This window comes from Halichoerus grypus, chromosome X (assembly GCF_964656455.1).
Source record: "Halichoerus grypus chromosome X, mHalGry1.hap1.1, whole genome shotgun sequence".
In the NCBI taxonomy this organism is placed as follows: Eukaryota; Metazoa; Chordata; class Mammalia; order Carnivora; family Phocidae; genus Halichoerus; species Halichoerus grypus.
The window spans coordinates 79,508,053-79,525,218 of record NC_135727.1 but is presented as its reverse complement, the minus strand read 5'-3'; positions in this window follow the sequence as shown (position 1 = coordinate 79,525,218).

Here is a 17,166-nt window from a genome sequence, read left to right as displayed (position 1 = left end):
TGCTGTGTGCATGCGTGAGCGCACTGCAGGTGAGCCCAAAACCATTTTCCTTGTGAGACCCAGGCCCCGGAAGAAGCCAGAACACGACTCCCCACTTGCTCCATGAAGCTAGAACTGCGGTCCCAATTTTGCTTGGAAGTCTAATAGATAGCTTTCTAACTCGGAGAAACAACACTGTAGAGAAACCGTGCTTTAGCTACTGTCGACCTCTCTGTGGGCGAAGCAGTTTAGGGTGTACTGTGGCTGAGAGCCTGGGGACGGTTTCCATTTCGTAATATCGGGGGAGAGAAAGGCCGGTACATAATGCAGCTCTGAACTCACTACATGGTTATGGGGAAAGTTCCGTTCCCCCGTGGGAGTGTGCAGGCTTAAACACAGCCACCTTACTCGACGGAAAAACTCGGTTGAGAGCCTGTGCTGCAGGTAAAACAGCTGCTCCTGAGTGTGGAAGCATTTTGTTGTGTGCGTGCGTGAGAGCACTGCAAGGGAGTCCAAAGCTTTTTGCGAGTGAGACTCAGGCCCCAGCGAAAGGCAGAACACCACTCCCCATGTGTTTCATCAAGCTAGCACGGCAGCCCCACTTTTGCATGGAAGTCTAATAGCTAGCGTTGTAACTCGAAGAAACAACAGTGTAGAGAAACGGTGCCTTAGCTACCGTCGACCTCTCTGTGGGCGAAGCAGTTTAGGGTAAACTGTGGCTGAGAGCCTGGGGACGGTTTCAATATCGTAATATCAGGGAGAGACAGGCGGGTACAGAAGGCAGCTCTCAACTCACATCATGGTTATGCGGATAGTACCGTTGCCCAGGGTGTGTGTGCCGGTTTAAACACAGCCACCTAATTCAAAGGAAAAACTCCCTTGAGAGCCTGTGCTGCAGGTAAAAGAGCTGCTCCTGTGGGTGGAAGCATTTTGTTGTGTGTGTGCGTGAGAGCACGGCAAGGGAGTCCAAAGCTTTTTGCGAGTGAGACTCAGGCCCCAGCGAAAGGCAGAACACGACTCCCCATGTGTTTCATCAAGCTAGCACGGCAGCCCCACTTTTGCATGGAAGGCTAATAGCTAGCGTTCTAACTCGAAGAAACGACACTGCAGAGAAACCGTGCTTTAGCTACCGTCGACCTCTCTGTGGGGGAAGCAGTTTAAGGTGTACAGTGGGTGAGAGCCTGGGGACGGTTTCCATTTCGTAATATCGGGGGAGAGACAGGCCGGTACAGAAGGCAGCTCTCAACTCACTACATGGTTATGGGGCTAGTTCCGTTGCCCATGTTGTGTGTGCAGGCTTAAACACAGCCACCTAACTCGAAGGAAAAACTCGGTAGAGAGCCTGTGCTGCAGGTAAAACAGCTGCTCCTGAGTGTGGAGGCATTTTGTTGTGTGCGTGCGTGAGAGCACTGCAAGGGAGTCCAAAGCTTTTTGCGAGTGAGACTCAGGCCCCAGCGAAAGCAGAACACGACTCCCCATGTGTTTTATCACGCTAGCACGGCAGCCGCACTTTTGCATGGAAGTCTAATAGCTAGCGTTCTAACTGGAAGAAAACACTGTAGAGAGACCGTGCTTTAGCTACCGTCGACCTCTAGACGGAGGAAGCATTCCACGGAATACCGTGGCTGAGAGCCTGGGGAACGGGTTCTATACGTGAAAAGAAGGGAGAAATAGGACCTGGCAGAAGGCACCTCTGGACTCAGCTCTTGCTACCTGAAGCTAACACTACTGCTCCATGTGTGCTTGGAATGCTATGTGCTCGACACTGACTGGGAATAAACAAGCCTGTAAAGAATCCCAGCTGCAGCTCATTCGCCTACCAGGCTACTAACACCAAGAATCAATGCTGTAGCGTTACTGCGCTTTAGCTAACATTGCCGTTCCTGAAGCCGCAGGAGTTGTATAGTGCTCGTGTATGAGAGACCGGGGAAAGGGTCCCATACGTGAAATGGAGTGAGAAACAGGCCGGTGCGGAAGGCAGCTCTCAACTCACCTCTTGTTTATGAGGCTAGGACCCTTGCCCCGGGTGTGCCTGCAGGCCATAAGCCAACCACCTAACTCAAAGGAACAACTCTGTAGGGAATTCCTGCTTCACCTAAAATAGCCATGCCTCAGGGTGGATGCATTGTGTGGTGTGCATGCGTGAGTGCACAGCAAGTGAGTCCAAAACCATTTTCCCTGTGAGACCCAGGCCCCGGAAGAAGCCAGAACACGACTCCCCACTTGCTCCATGAAACTAGTACTGCGGCCCCACTTTTGAATTGAAGTCTAATGGCTAGCTTTCTAACTCGAAGAAACAACACTGTAGAGAAACCGTGCTTTAGCTACCGTCGACCTCTCTGTGGGCGAAGAAGTTTAGGGTGTACTGTGGCTGAGAGCCTGGGGACGGTTTCCATATCGTAATATCAGGGGAGAGACAGGCCGGTACAGAAGGCAGCTCTCAACTCACATCATGGTTATGGGGCTAGTACCGTTGCCCAGGCTGTGTGTGCCAGCTTAAACACAGCCACCTAACTCGAAGGAAAAACTCGGTTGAGAGCCTGTGCTGCAGGTAAAACAGCTGCTCCTGAGGGTGGCAGCATTTTGTTGTGTGCGTGCGTGAGAGCACTGCAAGGGAGTCCAAAGCTTTTTGCGAGTGAGACTCAGGCCCCAGCGAAAGGCAGAACACGACTCCCCATGTGTTTCAACACGCTAGCACGGCAGCCCCACTTTTGCATGGAAGTCTAATAGCTAGCGTTCTAACTCGAAGAAACAACACTGTAGAGAAACGGTGCCTTAGCTACCGTCGACCTCTCTGTGGGCGAAGCACTTTAGGGTAAACTGTGGCTGAGAGCCTGGGGACGGTTTCAATATCGTAATATCAGAGAGAGACAGGCCGGTACAGAAGGCAGCTCTCAACTCACATCATGGTTATGCGGATAGTACCATTGCCCAGGGTGTGTGTGCCGGCTTAAACACAGCCACCTAATTCAAAGGAAAAACTCCCTTGAGAGCCTGTGCTGCAGGTAAAACAGCTGCTCCTGTGGGTGGAAGCATTTTGTTGTGTGCGTGCATGAGAGCACGACAAGGGAGTCCAAAGCTTTTTGCGAGTGACACTCAGGCCCGAGCGAAAGGCAGAACACGTCTCCCCATGTGATTCATCAAACTAGCACGGCAGCCCCACTTTGGCATGGAAGGCCAATAGCTAGCGTTCTAACTCGAAGAAACAACACTGTAGAGAAACCGTGCTTTAGCTACCGTCGACCTCTCTGTGGGTGAAGTAGTTGAGGGTGTACTGTGGCTGAGAGCCTGGGGACGGTTTCCATTTCGTAATATCGGGGGAGAGACAGGCCGGTACAGAAGGCACCTCTCAACTCACATCATGGTTATGGGGCTAGTTCCGTTGCCCAGGGTGTGTTTGCAGGCTTAAAGACAGCCACCTAACTCAAAGGAAAAACACGGTAGAGAATCCGTGCTTCAGCTAAAACAGCCGCTCCTGAGGGTGGAAGCATTGGGTTGTGTGCGTCCGTGAGAGCACTGCAAGGGAGTCCAAAGCTTTTTCCGAGTGAGACTCAGGCCCCAGCGAAAGGCAGAACACCACTCCCCATGTGTTTCATCAAGCTAGCACGGCTGCCCCACTTTTGCATGGAAGTCCAATAGCTGGCGTTCTAACTCGAAGAAACAACACTGGAGAGAAACCGTGCCTTAGCTACCGTCGACCTCTCTGTGGGTGAAGCTGTTTAGGGTAAACTGTGGCTGAGAGCCTGGGGACGGTTTCAGTATCGTAATATCAGGGAGAGACAGGCCGGTACAGAAGGCAGCTCTCAACTCACATCATGGTTATGCGGATAGTACCGTTGCCCAGGGTGTGTGTGCCGGCTTAGACACGGCCACCTAATTCAAAGGAAAAACTCCCTTGAGAGCCTGTGCTGCAGGTGAAACAGCTGTTCCTGTGGGTGGAAGCATTTTGTTGTGTGCGTGCGTGAGAGCACTGCAAGGGAGTCCAAAGCTTTTTGCGAGTGAGACTCAGGCCCCAGCGAAAGGCAGAACACGACTCCCCATGTGTTTCATCAAGCTAGCACGGCAGCCCCACTTTTGCATGGAAGGCTAATAGCTAGGTTCTAACTCGAAGAAACAACACTGTAGAGAAACCGTGCTTTAGCTACCGTCGACCTCTCTGTGGGCGAAGCAGTTTAGGGTGTACTGTGGGTGAGAGCCTGGGGACGGTTTCAATATCGTAATATCGGGGGAGAGACAGGCCAGTACAGAAGGCAGCTCTCAACTCACATCATGGTTATGGGGCTAGTACCGTTGCCCTGGGTGTGTGTGCAGGCTTAAAGACAGCCACCTAACTCAAAGGAAAAACACGGTAGAGAATCCGTGCTTCAGCTAAAACAGCCGCTCCTGAGGGTGGAAGCATTTGGTTGTGTGCGTGCGTGAGAGGACTGCAAGGGAGTCCAAAGTTTCTGCGAGTGAGACTCAGGCCCCAGCAAAAGGCAGAACACGACTCCCCGTGTGTTTCCTTTAGCTAGCACTGCGGCCCTACTTTTGCATGGAAGTCTAATCGCTAGCGTTCTTCCTGGAAGAAACAACACGGTAGAGAAACCGTGCTTTAGCTACCATCCACCTCTCTGAGGGAGGAAGCACTTTCCAGGCTACCGTGGGTGAGAGCCTGAGGAACGGGTTCCTTACGTGAAACCGAGGGAGAAGGAGTCCGGGCCAGAAGGCTCCTCTCGACTCAGCTCTTGTTACCTGAAGCTAACACTTCGGCTCCATGTGTGCATAGGAATGCTAAGGGCTCCGCACTGATTTGGCAGAAAGAAGCCGGTCAAGAACCCCAGCTTCAGCTCATTCGCCTCTCCACAGGGTGGCAGCATTTTCAAGTCTGCTCGAGTGCAAACCTGGGGAAGGAGTCCCAGCAGAATTCGGAGGGAGAAATAAGCATGGGCAGAAGACACCTATCGACTCAACTCTTGTTTCGGGAAACTAGATCGGCTCTCCCGTGTGTGCGTGGAGTCCTCAGTGCCATCCACGTAACGCAAAGGAACAAAACTGTAGAGAACCCGTGCCTCAGCAAAGATCGCCCTTCCTGAGCGGGAACTTCATGTATTGTGTGTTTTTGTGAAAGCATGAGAAATGGAATCTACACGTAACCCGGAGTGAGAAGCAGGCCTGGAAGGAAGGCTGCTGTCGACTCACCTCTTGTTTGAGGAGATTAGCACTGCTGCACCCTGTGTGCCTGGATGCCTAGTTACCAGGCTACTAACACCAAGAATCAATCCTATAGAGTGACTGCGCTTCAGTTAACATTGCCGTTCCTGAAGCAGGAGGAATTTGACACTGCTCGTGTACGAGACACCGGGGAAAGGGTCCCATACGTGAAATGGAGTGAGAAACAGGCCGGTGCGGAAGGCAGCTCTCAAGTCACCTCTGGTTTATGAGGCTAGTACCCTTGCCCCGGGGGTGCCTGCAGGCCTAAAGCCAACCACCTAACTCAAAGGAACAACTCTGTAGGGAATTTCTGCTTCGGCTAAAAGAGCCATGCCTCAGGGTGGACGCATTTTGCTGTGTGCATGCGTGAGCGCACTGCAGGTGAGCCCAAAACCATTTTCCTTGTGAGACCCAGGCCCCGGAAGAAGCCAGAACACGACTCCCCACTTGCTCCATGAAGCTAGAACTGCGGTCCCAATTTTGCTTGGAAGTCTAATAGATAGCTTTCTAACTCGGAGAAACAACACTGTAGAGAAACCGTGCTTTAGCTACTGTCGACCTCTCTGTGGGCGAAGCAGTTTAGGGTGTACTGTGGCTGAGAGCCTGGGGACGGTTTCCATGTCGTAATATCGGGGGAGAGAAAGGCCGGTACATAATGCAGCTCTGAACTCACTACATGGTTATGGGGAAAGTTCCGTTCCCCCGTGGGAGTGTGCAGGCTTAAACACAGCCACCTTACTCGACGGAAAAACTCGGTTGAGAGCCTGTGCTGCAGGTAAAACAGCTGCTCCTGAGTGTGGAAGCATTTTGTTGTGTGCGTGCGTGAGAGCACTGCAAGGGAGTCCAAAGCTTTTTGCGAGTGAGACTCAGGCCCCAGCGAAAGGCAGAACACCACTCCCCATGTGTTTCATCAAGCTAGCACGGCAGCCCCACTTTTGCATGGAAGTCTAATAGCTAGCGTTGTAACTCGAAGAAACAACAGTGTAGAGAAACGGTGCCTTAGCTACCGTCGACCTCTCTGTGGGCGAAGCAGTTTAGGGTAAACTATGGCTGAGAGCCTGGGGACGGTTTCAATATCGTAATATCAGGGAGAGACAGGCCGGTGCGGAAGGCAGCTCTCAACTCACCTCTTGTTTATGAGGCTAGGACCCTTGCCCCGGGTGTGCCTGCAGGCCATAAGCCAACCACCTAACTCAAAGGAACAACTCTGTAGGGAATTCCTGCTTCACCTAAAATAGCCATGCCTCAGGGTGGATGCATTGTGTGGTGTGCATGCGTGAGTGCACAGCAAGTGAGTCCAAAACCATTTTCCCTGTGAGACCCAGGCCCCGGAAGAAGCCAGAACACGACTCCCCACTTGCTCCATGAAACTAGTACTGCGACCCCACTTTTGAATTGAAGTCTAATGGCTAGCTTTCTAACTCGAAGAAACAACACTGTAGGGAAACCGTCCTTTAGCTACCGTCGACCTCTCTGTGGGCGAAGAAGTTTAGGGTGTACTGTGGCTGAGAGCCTGGGGACGGTTTCCATTTCGTAATATCGGGGGAGAGACAGGCCGGTACAGAAGGCAGCTCTCAACTCACATCATGGTTATGGGGCTAGTACCGTTGCCCAGGCTGTGTGTGCCAGCTTAAACACAGCCACCTAACTCAAAGGAAAAACTCGGTTGAGAGCCTGTGCTGCAGGTAAAACAGCTGCTCCTGAGGGTGGCAGCATTTTGTTGTGTGCGTGCGTGAGAGCACTGCAAGGGAGTCCAAAGCTTTTTGCAAGTGAGACTCAGGCCCCAGCGAAAGGCAGAACACCACTCCCCATGTGTTTCAACACGCAGGCACGGCAGCCCCACTTTTGCATGGAAGTCTAATAGCTAGCGTTCTAACTCGAAGAAACAACACTGTAGAGAAACGGTGCCTTAGCTACCGTCGACCTCTCTGTGGGCGAAGCACTTTAGGGTAAACTGAGGCTGAGAGCCCGGGGACGGTTTCAATATCGTAATATCAGAGAGAGACAGGCCGGTACAGAAGGCAGCTCTCAACTCACATCATGGTTATGCGGATAGTACCGTTGCCCAGGGTGTGTGTGCCGGCTTAAACACAGCCACCTAATTCAAAGGAAAAACTCCCTTGAGAGCCTGTGCTGCAGGTAAAACAGCTGCTCCTGTGGGTGGAAGCATTTTGTTGTGTGCGTGCGTGAGAGCACGGCAAGGGAGTCCAAAGCTTTTTGCGAGTGACACTCAGGCCCGAGCGAAAGGCAGAACACGTCTCCCCATGTGATTCATCAAACTAGCACGGCAGCCCCACTTTGGCATGGAAGGCCAATAGCTAGCGTTCTAACTCGAAGAAACAACACTGTAGAGAAACCGTGCTTTAGCTACCGTCGACCTCTCTGTGGGTGAAGTAGTTGAGGGTGTACTGTGGCTGAGGGCCTGGGGACGGTTTCCATTTCGTAATATCGGGGGAGAGACAGGCCGGTACAGAAGGCACCTCTCAACTCACATCATGGTTATGGGGCTAGTTCCGTTGCCCAGGGTGTGTTTGCAGGCTTAAAGACAGCCACCTAACTCAAAGGAAAAACACGGTACAGAATCCGTGCTTCAGCTAAAACAGCCCCTCCTGAGGGTGGAAGCATTGGGTTGTGTGCGTCCGTGAGAGCACTGCAAGGGAGTCCAAAGCTTTTTGCGAGTGAGACTCAGGCCCCAGCGAAAGGCAGAACACCACTCCCCATGTGTTTCATCAAGCTAGCACGGCAGCCCCACTTTTGCATGGAAGTCCAATAGCTGGCGTTCTAACTCGAAGAAACAACACTGGAGAGAAACCGTGCCTTAGCTACCGTCGATCTCTCTGTGGGCGAAGCAGTTTAGGGTAAACTGTGGCTGAGAGCCTGGGGACGGTTTCAGTATCGTAATATCAGGGAGAGACAGGCCAGTACAGAAGGCAGCTCTCAACTCACATCATGGTTATGCGGATAGTACCGTTGCCCAGGGTGTGTGTGCCGGCTTAGACACGGCCACCTAATTCAAAGGAAAAACTCCCTTGAGAGCCTGTGCTGCAGGTGAAACAGCTGCTCCTGTGGGTGGAAGCATTTTGTTGTGTGCGTGCGTGAGAGCACTGCAAGGGAGTCCAAAGCTTTTTGCGAGTGAGACTCAGGCCCCAGCGAAAGGCAGAACACGACTCCCCATGTGTTTCATCAAGCTAGCACGGCAGCCCCACTTTTGCATGGAAGGCTAATAGCTAGGTTCTAACTCGAAGAAACAACACTGTAGAGAAACCGTGCTTTAGCTACCGTCGACCTCTCTGTGGGCGAAGAAGTTTAGGGTGTACTGTGGCTGAGAGCCTGGGGACGGTTTCAATATCGTAATATCGGGGGAGAGACAGGCCAGTACAGAAGGCAGCTCTCAACTCACATCATCGTTATGGGGCTAGTACCGTTGCCCTGGGTGTGTGTGCAGGCTTAAAGACAGCCACCTAACTCAAAGGAAAAACACGGTAGAGAATCCGTGCTTCAGCTAAAACAGCCGCTCCTGAGGGTGGAAGCATTTGGTTGTGTGCGTGCGTGAGAGGACTGCAAGGGAGTCCAAAGTTTCTGCGAGTGAGACTCAGGCCCCAGCAAAAGGCAGAACACGACTCCCCGTGTGTTTCCTTTAGCTAGCACTGCGGCCCTACTTTTGCATGGAAGTCTAATCGCTAGCGTTCTTCCTGGAAGAAACAACACGGTAGAGAAACCGTGCTTTAGCTACCATCCACCTCTCTGAGGGAGGAAGCACTTTCCAGGCTACCGTGGGTGAGAGCCTGAGGAACGGGTTCCTTACGTGAAACCGAGGGAGAAGGAGTCCGGGCCAGAAGGCTCCTCTCGACTCAGCTCTTGTTACCTGAAGCTAACACTTCGGCTCCATGTGTGCATAGGAATGCTAAGGGCTCCGCACTGATTTGGCAGAAAGAAGCCGGTCAAGAACCCCAGCTTCAGCTCATTCGCCTCTCCACAGGGTGGCAGCATTTTCAAGTCTGCTCGAGTGCAAACCTGGGGAAGGAGTCCCAGCAGAATTCGGAGGGAGAAATAAGCATGGGCAGAAGACACCTATCGACTCAACTCTTGTTTCGGGAAACTAGATCGGCTCTCCCGTGTGTGCGTGGAGTCCTCAGTGCCATCCACGTAACGCAAAGGAACAAAACTGTAGAGAACCCGTGCCTCAGCAAAGATCGCCCTTCCTGAGCGGGAACTTCATGTATTGTGTGTTTTTGTGAAAGCATGAGAAATGGAACCTACACGTAACTCGGAGTGAGAAGCAGGCCTGGAAGGAAGGCTGCTGTCGACTCACCTCTTGTTTGAGGAGATTAGCACTGCTGCACCCTGTGTGCCTGGATGCCTAGTTACCAGGCTACTAACACCAAGAATCAATCCTATAGAGTGACTGCGCTTCAGTTAACATTGCCGTTCCTGAAGCAGGAGGAATTTGACACTGCTCGTGTACGAGACACCGGGGAAAGGGTCCCATACGTGAAATGGAGTGAGAAACAGGCCGGTGCGGAAGGCAGCTCTCAAGTCACCTCTGGTTTATGAGGCTAGTACCCTTGCCCCGGGGGTGCCTGCAGGCCTAAAGCCAACCACCTAACTCAAAGGAACAACTCTGTAGGGAATTTCTGCTTCGGCTAAAAGAGCCATGCCTCAGGGTGGACGCATTTTGCTGTGTGCATGCGTGAGCGCACTGCAGGTGAGCCCAAAACCATTTTCCTTGTGAGACCCAGGCCCCGGAAGAAGCCAGAACACGACTCCCCACTTGCTCCATGAAGCTAGAACTGCGGTCCCAATTTTGCTTGGAAGTCTAATAGATAGCTTTCTAACTCGGAGAAACAACACTGTAGAGAAACCGTGCTTTAGCTACTGTCGACCTCTCTGTGGGCGAAGCAGTTTAGGGTGTACTGTGGCTGAGAGCCTGGGGACGGTTTCCATTTCGTAATATCGGGGGAGAGAAAGGCCGGTACATAATGCAGCTCTGAACTCACTACATGGTTATGGGGAAAGTTCCGTTCCCCCGTGGGAGTGTGCAGGCTTAAACACAGCCACCTTACTCGACGGAAAAACTCGGTTGAGAGCCTGTGCTGCAGGTAAAACAGCTGCTCCTGAGTGTGGAAGCATTTTGTTGTGTGCGTGCGTGAGAGCACTGCAAGGGAGTCCAAAGCTTTTTGCGAGTGAGACTCAGGCCCCAGCGAAAGGCAGAACACCACTCCCCATGTGTTTCATCAAGCTAGCACGGCAGCCCCACTTTTGCATGGAAGTCTAATAGCTAGCGTTGTAACTCGAAGAAACAACAGTGTAGAGAAACGGTGCCTTAGCTACCGTCGACCTCTCTGTGGGCGAAGCAGTTTAGGGTAAACTGTGGCTGAGAGCCTGGGGACGGTTTCAATATCGTAATATCAGGGAGAGACAGGCGGGTACAGAAGGCAGCTCTCAACTCACATCATGGTTATGCGGATAGTACCGTTGCCCAGGGTGTGTGTGCCGGTTTAAACACAGCCACCTAATTCAAAGGAAAAACTCCCTTGAGAGCCTGTGCTGCAGGTAAAACAGCTGCTCCTGTGGGTGGAAGCATTTTGTTGTGTGCGTGCGTGAGAGCACGGCAAGGGAGTCCAAAGCTTTTTGCGAGTGACACTCAGGCCCGAGCGAAAGGCAGAACACGTCTCCCCATGTGATTCATCAAACTAGCACGGCAGCCCCATTTTGGCATGGAAGGCCAATAGCTAGCGTTCTAACTCGAAGAAACGACACTGTAGAGAAACCGTGCTTTAGCTACCGTCGACCTCTCTGTGGGTGAAGTAGTTGAGGGTGTACTGTGGCTGAGAGCCTGGGGACGGTTTCCATTTCGTAATATCGGGGGAGAGACAGGTCGGTACAGAAGGCACCTCTCAACTCACTACATGGTTATGGGGCTAGTTCCGTTGCCCAGGGTGTGTTTGCTGGCTTAAAGACAGCCACCTAACTCAAAGGAAAAACACGGTAGAGAATCCGTGCTTCAGCTAAAACAGCCGCTCCTGAGGGTGGAAGCGTTTGGTTGTGTGCGTGCGTGAGAGGACTGCAAGGGAGTCCAAAGTTTCTGCGAGTGAGACTTAGGCCCCAGCAAAAGGCAGAACACGACTCCCCGTGTGTTTCCTTTAGCTAGCACTGCGGCCCTACTTTTGCATGGAAGTCTAATCGCTAGCGTTCTTCCTGGAAGAAACAACACGGTAGAGAAACCGTGCTTTAGCTACCATCCACCTCTCTGAGGGAGGAAGCACTTTCCAGGCTACCGTGGGTGAGAGCCTGAGGAACGGGTTCCTTACGTGAAACCGAGGGAGAAGGAGTCCGGGCCAGAAGGCTCCTCTCGACTCAGCTCTTGTTACCTGAAGCTAACACTTCGGCTCCATGTGTGCATAGGAATGCTAAGGGCTCCGCACTGATTTGGCAGAAAGAAGCCGGTCAAGAACCCCAGCTTCAGCTCATTCGCCTCTCCACAGGGTGGCAGCATTTTCAAGTCTGCTCGAGTGCAAACCTGGGGAAGGAGTCCCAGCAGAATTCGGAGGGAGAAATAAGCATGGGCAGAAGACACCTATCGACTCAACTCTTGTTTCGGGAAACTAGATCGGCTCTCCCGTGTGTGCGTGGAGTCCTCAGTGCCATCCACGTAACGCAAAGGAACAAAACTGTAGAGAACCCGTGCCTCAGCAAAGATCGCCCTTCCTGAGCGGGAACTTCATGTATTGTGTGTTTTTGTGAAAGCATGAGAAATGGAACCTACACGTAACTCGGAGTGAGAAGCAGGCCTGGAAGGAAGGCTGCTGTCGACTCACCTCTTGTTTGAGGAGATTAGCACTGCTGCACCCTGTGTGCCTGGATGCCTAGTTACCAGGCTACTAACACCAAGAATCAATCCTATAGAGTGACTGCGCTTCAGTTAACATTGCCGTTCCTGAAGCAGGAGGAATTTGACACTGCTCGTGTACGAGACACCGGGGAAAGGGTCCCATACGTGAAATGGAGTGAGAAACAGGCCGGTGCGGAAGGCAGCTCTCAAGTCACCTCTGGTTTATGAGGCTAGTACCCTTGCCCCGGGGGTGCCTGCAGGCCTAAAGCCAACCACCTAACTCAAAGGAACAACTCTGTAGGGAATTTCTGCTTCGGCTAAAAGAGCCATGCCTCAGGGTGGACGCATTTTGCTGTGTGCATGCGTGAGCGCACTGCAGGTGAGCCCAAAACCATTTTCCTTGTGAGACCCAGGCCCCGGAAGAAGCCAGAACACGACTCCCCACTTGCTCCATGAAGCTAGAACTGCGGTCCCAATTTTGCTTGGAAGTCTAATAGATAGCTTTCTAACTCGGAGAAACAACACTGTAGAGAAACCGTGCTTTAGCTACTGTCGACCTCTCTGTGGGCGAAGCAGTTTAGGGTGTACTGTGGCTGAGAGCCTGGGGACGGTTTCCATTTCGTAATATCGGGGGAGAGAAAGGCCGGTACATAATGCAGCTCTGAACTCACTACATGGTTATGGGGAAAGTTCCGTTCCCCCGTGGGAGTGTGCAGGCTTAAACACAGCCACCTTACTCGACGGAAAAACTCGGTTGAGAGCCTGTGCTGCAGGTAAAACAGCTGCTCCTGAGTGTGGAAGCATTTTGTTGTGTGCGTGCGTGAGAGCACTGCAAGGGAGTCCAAAGCTTTTTGCGAGTGAGACTCAGGCCCCAGCGAAAGGCAGAACACCACTCCCCATGTGTTTCATCAAGCTAGCACGGCAGCCCCACTTTTGCATGGAAGTCTAATAGCTAGCGTTGTAACTCGAAGAAACAACAGTGTAGAGAAACGGTGCCTTAGCTACCGTCGACCTCTCTGTGGGCGAAGCAGTTTAGGGTAAACTGTGGCTGAGAGCCTGGGGACGGTTTCAATATCGTAATATCAGGGAGAGACAGGCGGGTACAGAAGGCAGCTCTCAACTCACATCATGGTTATGCGGATAGTACCGTTGCCCAGGGTGTGTGTGCCGGTTTAAACACAGCCACCTAATTCAAAGGAAAAACTCCCTTGAGAGCCTGTGCTGCAGGTAAAACAGCTGCTCCTGTGGGTGGAAGCATTTTGTTGTGTGCGTGCGTGAGAGCACGGCAAGGGAGTCCAAAGCTTTTTGCGAGTGACACTCAGGCCCGAGCGAAAGGCAGAACACGTCTCCCCATGTGATTCATCAAACTAGCACGGCAGCCCCATTTTGGCATGGAAGGCCAATAGCTAGCGTTCTAACTCGAAGAAACGACACCTTAGAGAAACCGTGCTTTAGCTACCGTCGACCTCTCTGTGGGTGAAGTAGTTGAGGGTGTACTGTGGCTGAGAGCCTGGGGACGGTTTCCATTTCGTAATATCGGAGGAGAGACAGGTCGGTACAGAAGGCACCTCTCAACTCACTACATGGTTATGGGGCTAGTTCCGTTGCCCAGGGTGTGTTTGCTGGCTTAAAGACAGCCACCTAACTCAAAGGAAAAACACGGTAGAGAATCCGTGCTTCAGCTAAAACAGCCGCTCCTGAGGGTGGAAGCATTAGGTTGTGTGCGTGCGTGAGAGGACTGCAAGGGAGTCCAAAGTTTCTGCGAGTGAGACTCAGGCCCCAGCAAAAGGCAGAACACGACTCCCCGTGTGTTTCCTTTAGCTAGCACTGCGGCCCTACTTTTGCATGGAAGTCTAATCGCTAGCGTTCTTCCTGGAAGAAACAACACGGTAGAGAAACCGTGCTTTAGGTACCATCCACCTCTCTGAGGGAGGAAGCACTTTCCAGGCTACCGTGGGTGAGAGCCTGAGGAACGGGTTCCTTACGTGAAACCGAGGGAGAAGGAGTCCGGGCCAGAAGGCTCCTCTCGACTCAGCTCTTGTTACCTGAAGCTAACACTTCGGCTCCATGTGTGCATAGGAATGCTAAGGGCTCCGCACTGATTTGGCAGAAAGAAGCCGGTCAAGAACCCCAGCTTCAGCTCATTCGCCTCTCCACAGGGTGGCAGCATTTTCAAGTCTGCTCGAGTGCAAACCTGGGGAAGGAGTCCCAGCAGAATTCGGAGGGAGAAATAAGCATGGGCAGAAGACACCTATCGACTCAACTCTTGTTTCGGGAAACTAGATCGGCTCTCCCGTGTGTGCGTGGAGTCCTCAGTGCCATCCACGTAACGCAAAGGAACAAAACTGTAGAGAACCCGTGCCTCAGCAAAGATCGCCCTTCCTGAGCGGGAACTTCATGTATTGTGTGTTTTTGTGAAAGCATGAGAAATGGAACCTACACGTAACTCGGAGTGAGAAGCAGGCCTGGAAGGAAGGCTGCTGTCGACTCACCTCTTGTTTGAGGAGATTAGCACTGCTGCACCCTGTGTGCCTGGATGCCTAGTTACCAGGCTACTAACACCAAGAATCAATCCTATAGAGTGACTGCGCTTCAGTTAACATTGCCGTTCCTGAAGCAGGAGGAATTTGACACTGCTCGTGTACGAGACACCGGGGAAAGGGTCCCATACGTGAAATGGAGTGAGAAACAGGCCGGTGCGGAAGGCAGCTCTCAAGTCACCTCTGGTTTATGAGGCTAGTACCCTTGCCCCGGGGGTGCCTGCAGGCCTAAAGCCAACCACCTAACTCAAAGGAACAACTCTGTAGGGAATTTCTGCTTCGGCTAAAAGAGCCATGCCTCAGGGTGGACGCATTTTGCTGTGTGCATGCGTGAGCGCACTGCAGGTGAGCCCAAAACCATTTTCCTTGTGAGACCCAGGCCCCGGAAGAAGCCAGAACACGACTCCCCACTTGCTCCATGAAGCTAGAACTGCGGTCCCAATTTTGCTTGGAAGTCTAATAGATAGCTTTCTAACTCGGAGAAACAACACTGTAGAGAAACCGTGCTTTAGCTACTGTCGACCTCTCTGTGGGCGAAGCAGTTTAGGGTGTACTGTGGCTGAGAGCCTGGGGACGGTTTCCATTTCGTAATATCGGGGGAGAGAAAGGCCGGTACATAATGCAGCTCTGAACTCACTACATGGTTATGGGGAAAGTTCCGTTCCCCCGTGGGAGTGTGCAGGCTTAAACACAGCCACCTTACTCGACGGAAAAACTCGGTTGAGAGCCTGTGCTGCAGGTAAAACAGCTGCTCCTGAGTGTGGAAGCATTTTGTTGTGTGCGTGCGTGAGAGCACTGCAAGGGAGTCCAAAGCTTTTTGCGAGTGAGACTCAGGCCCCAGCGAAAGGCAGAACACCACTCCCCATGTGTTTCATCAAGCTAGCACGGCAGCCCCACTTTTGCATGGAAGTCTAATAGCTAGCGTTGTAACTCGAAGAAACAACAGTGTAGAGAAACGGTGCCTTAGCTACCGTCGACCTCTCTGTGGGCGAAGCAGTTTAGGGTAAACTGTGGCTGAGAGCCTGGGGACGGTTTCAATATCGTAATATCAGGGAGAGACAGGCCGGTACAGAAGGCAGCTCTCAACTCACATCATGGTTATGCGGATAGTACCGTTGCCCAGGGTGTGTGTGCCGGTTTAAACACAGCCACCTAATTCAAAGGAAAAATTCCCTTGAGAGCCTGTGCTGCAGGTAAAAGAGCTGCTCCTGTGGGTGGAAGCATTTTGTTGTGTGTGTGCGTGAGAGCACGGCAAGGGAGTCCAAAGCTTTTTGCGAGTGAGACTCAGGCCCCAGCGAAAGGCAGAACACGACTCCCCATGTGTTTCATCAAGCTAGCACGGCAGCCCCACTTTTGCATGGAAGGCTAATAGCTAGCGTTCTAACTCGAAGAAACGACACTGCAGAGAAACCGTGCTTTAGCTACCGTCGACCTCTCTGTGGGGGAAGCAGTTTAAGGTGTACAGTGGGTGAGAGCCTGGGGACGGTTTCCATTTCGTAATATCGGGGGAGAGACAGGCCGGTACAGAAGGCAGCTCTCAACTCACTACATGGTTATGGGGCTAGTTCCGTTGCCCATGTTGTGTGTGCAGGCTTAAACACAGCCACCTAACTCGAAGGAAAAACTCGGTAGAGAGCCTGTGCTGCAGGTAAAACAGCTGCTCCTGAGTGTGGAGGCATTTTGTTGTGTGCGTGTGTGAGAGCACTGCAAGGGAGTCCAAAGCTTTTTGCGAGTGAGACTCAGGCCCCAGCGAAAGGCAGAACACGACTCCCCATGTGTTTCATCACGCTAGCACGGCAGCCGCACTTTTGCGTGGAAGTCTAATAGCTATCGTTCTAACTGGAAGAAAACACTGTAGAGAGACCGTGCTTTAGCTACCGTCGACCTCTAGACGGAGGAAGCATTCCACGGAGTACCGTGGCTGAGAGCCTGGGGAACGGGTTCCATACGTGAAAACAAGGGAGAAATAGGTCCTGGCAGAAGGCACCTCTGGACTCAGCTCTTGCTACCTGAAGCTAACACTACTGCTCCATGTGTGCTTGGAATGCTATGTGCTCGACACTGATTGGGAATAAACAAGCCTGTAAAGAATCCCAGCTGCAGCTCATTCGCCTACCAGGCTACTAACACCAAGAATCAATGCTGTAGCGTTACTGCGCTTTAGCTAACATTGCCGTTCCTGAAGCCGCAGGAGTTGTATAGTGCTCGTGTATGAGAGACCGGGGAAAGGGTCCCATACGTGAAATGGAGTGAGAAACAGGCCGGTGCGGAAGGCAGCTCTCAACTTACCTCTTGTTTATGAGGCTAGGACCCTTGCCCCGGGTGTGCCTGCAGGCCATAAGCCAACCACCTAACTCAAAGGAACAACTCTGTAGGGAATTCCTGCTTCACCTAAAATAGCCATGCCTCAGGGTGGATGCATTGTGTGGTGTGCATGCGTGAGTGCACAGCAAGTGAGTCCAAAACCATTTTCCCTGTGAGACCCAGGCCCCGGAAGGAGCCACTTGCTCCATGAAACTAGTACTGCGACCCCACTTTTGAATTGAAGTCTAATGGCTAGCTTTCTAACTCGAAGAAACAACACTGTAGGGAAACCGTGCTTTAGCTACCGTCGACCTCTCTGTG